Genomic DNA, 2,708 nt, shown 5'->3' on the forward strand with positions numbered 1-2,708 from the left:
TGATGAGCGGATAATTTATACGCTTTTTGGGTTGGAATCTGACCTCCCTGCACTCGAATTGGATTTTCTGGAGCTACAGAACTCCAAATGGTTCGCTCTTAATGGCGTTGGAAAGTAGACATCCAGAGCTTTCCAGAAATATATAATAGTCCATACTTTACTCGGAAATTGACGACGTAACTTGGCGTTGAACGCCAAGTACATGCTGCTGTCTGGAGTTAAACGCCAGAAAAACGTCATGATCCGGAGTTGAACGCCCAAAACACGTCATAACTTGGAGTTCAACTCCAAGAAAAGCCTCAGCTCGTGGATAGACAAGCTCAGCCCAAACATACACCAAGTGGGCCCCGGAAGTGGATTTAAGCATCAATTACTTACTCATGTAAACCCTAGGAGCTAGTTTATTATAAATAGAACATTTAACTATTGTATTAGATATCTTTTGGCCATTCATCTTTGATCATTCGGTCTTGTGACCACATGGGGGCTGGCCATTCGGCCATGCCTGAACCTTTCACTTATGTTTTTTCAACGGTGGAGTTTCTGCACACCATAGATTAAGGGTGTGGACCTCTGCTGTACCTCAAGTTTCAATACAATTACTATTACTTTTCATTCAATTCTCTCTTATTCTTATTCCAAGATATACGTTGCACAACAATTGATGAATGTGATGATCCGTGACACTCATCATCATTCTCACCTATGAACGCACGTGACTGACAACCACTTCCGTTCTACCTTAGGCCGGGCGCATATCTCTTAGATTCCCCAACAGAATCTTCGTGGTATAAGCTAGATAGATGGCGGCATTTATGAGGATCCGGAAAGTCTCACCTTGTCTGTGGTATTCCGAGTAGAATCCTGGGAATCCAGAAAGTCTAACCTTGTCTGTGGTATTCCGAGTAGAATCCTGGGAAGATGATTAGCTGTGCTGTGACAGAGCATAGGAACGGTTTCACTGAGAGGACGGGATGTAGCCATCAACCAAGGGTGATGCCTCCAGACGATTAGCCGTGCAGTGACAGCGCATAGGACCATTTTCCCGAGAGGATTAAAAGTAGCCATTGATGATGGTGATGCCCTACATACAGCTTGCCATGGAAAGGAGTAAGAAGGATTGAAGAAAGAGTGAGTAGTGAAGTAGAGTTTCAAGAGGAGCACAGCACCTCCATACGCCTATCTGAAATTTCCACTATTGATTTACATAAGTATTTCTATCCCTTTTTATTTTCTATTTATTATTAACTATTCGAAAATCCATAAACCAATTTTAATCTGCCTAACTGAGATTTACAAGGTGATCATAGCTTGCTTCATACCAACAATCTCTGTGGGATCGACCCTTACTCGCGTAAGGTTTATTACTTGGACGACCCAGTACACTTGCTGGTTAGTTGAACGGAGTTGTGAAAAGAAAGTGCTGAGTTAATGTTTTTGTGCACATACCAAAGAGCTAAAATTGTTGATCACAATTTCGTCCACCACCCTCTTCTCACATCCCTCTATTTATGAACTAACATGTAGAATTTGAACTCTATCTTTCTAAGTTCGAATTCTTCTACCTCTTCTTTCTATTTTTCTTTTCCTCTGACACCACAAGGAATCTCTATACTGTGACATAGAGGATTCCATGCTTTCTTGTTCTCTTCTCTTTTATATGAGCAGGAGCAAAGACAAAGGCATTCTTGTTGAGGCTGACCCTGAACTTGAAAGGACCTTGAAGCGAAAGCTAAGAAAAGCTAAAGCACAACTCTCTGTAGAGGACCTAACAAAATTCTTCAAAGAAGAAGACATGGCAGTCGAAAACAACAACAATGCCAACAATGCAAGGAAGGTGCTGGGTGACTTTGATGCACCTACTCCCGACTTCTATTGGAGAAGCATCTCTATCCCTACCATTGGAGCAAACAACTTTGAGCTTAAGCCTCAATTAGTTTCTCTAATGCAACAGAATTGCAAGTTCCATGGACTTCCACTGGAAGAACCTCATCAGTTTTTAGCTGAGTTCTTGCAAATCTGTGACACTGTCAAGACCAATGGGGTTAACCCTGAGGTCTACAGACTTATGCTATTCCCTTTTGCTATAAGAGACAGAGCTAGGATATGGTTGGACTCACAACCTAAAGAAAGCCTGAACTCTTGGGAAAAGCTAGTCAATGCCTTCTTGGCAAAGTTCTTTCCACCTCAAAAATTGAGTAAGCTAGAGTGGAAGTCCAAACCTTCAGACAGAAGGAAGGAGAATCCCTCTATGAAGCTTGGGAAAGATACAAACAATTAATCAGAAAGTGTCCTTCTGATATGCTTTCTGAATGGAGCATCATAGGTATTTTCTATGATGGTCTCTCTGAACTGTCCAAGATGTCTTTGGATAGCTCTGCTGGAGGATCTCTTCATCTGAAGAAGACGCCTACAGAAGCTCAAGAGTTGATTGAAATGGTTGCAAATAACCAATTCATGTACACTTCTGAAAGGAATCCTGTGAACAATGGGACTAGTCAGAAGAAATGAGTTCTTGAGATTGACACTCTGAATGCCATATTGGCTCAGAACAAAATATTGACTCAATAGGTCAATATGATTTCTCAAAGTCTGTCTGGAATGCAAAATGCACCAAGCAGTACTAAGGAAGCTTCATCTGAAGAAGAAGCTTATGATCCTGAGAACACTTCAATAGAAGAGGTGAATTACATGGGAGAACCCTATGG

Source organism: Arachis duranensis, chromosome 1, assembly GCF_000817695.3.
Source record: "Arachis duranensis cultivar V14167 chromosome 1, aradu.V14167.gnm2.J7QH, whole genome shotgun sequence".
In the NCBI taxonomy this organism is placed as follows: domain Eukaryota; kingdom Viridiplantae; phylum Streptophyta; class Magnoliopsida; order Fabales; family Fabaceae; genus Arachis; species Arachis duranensis.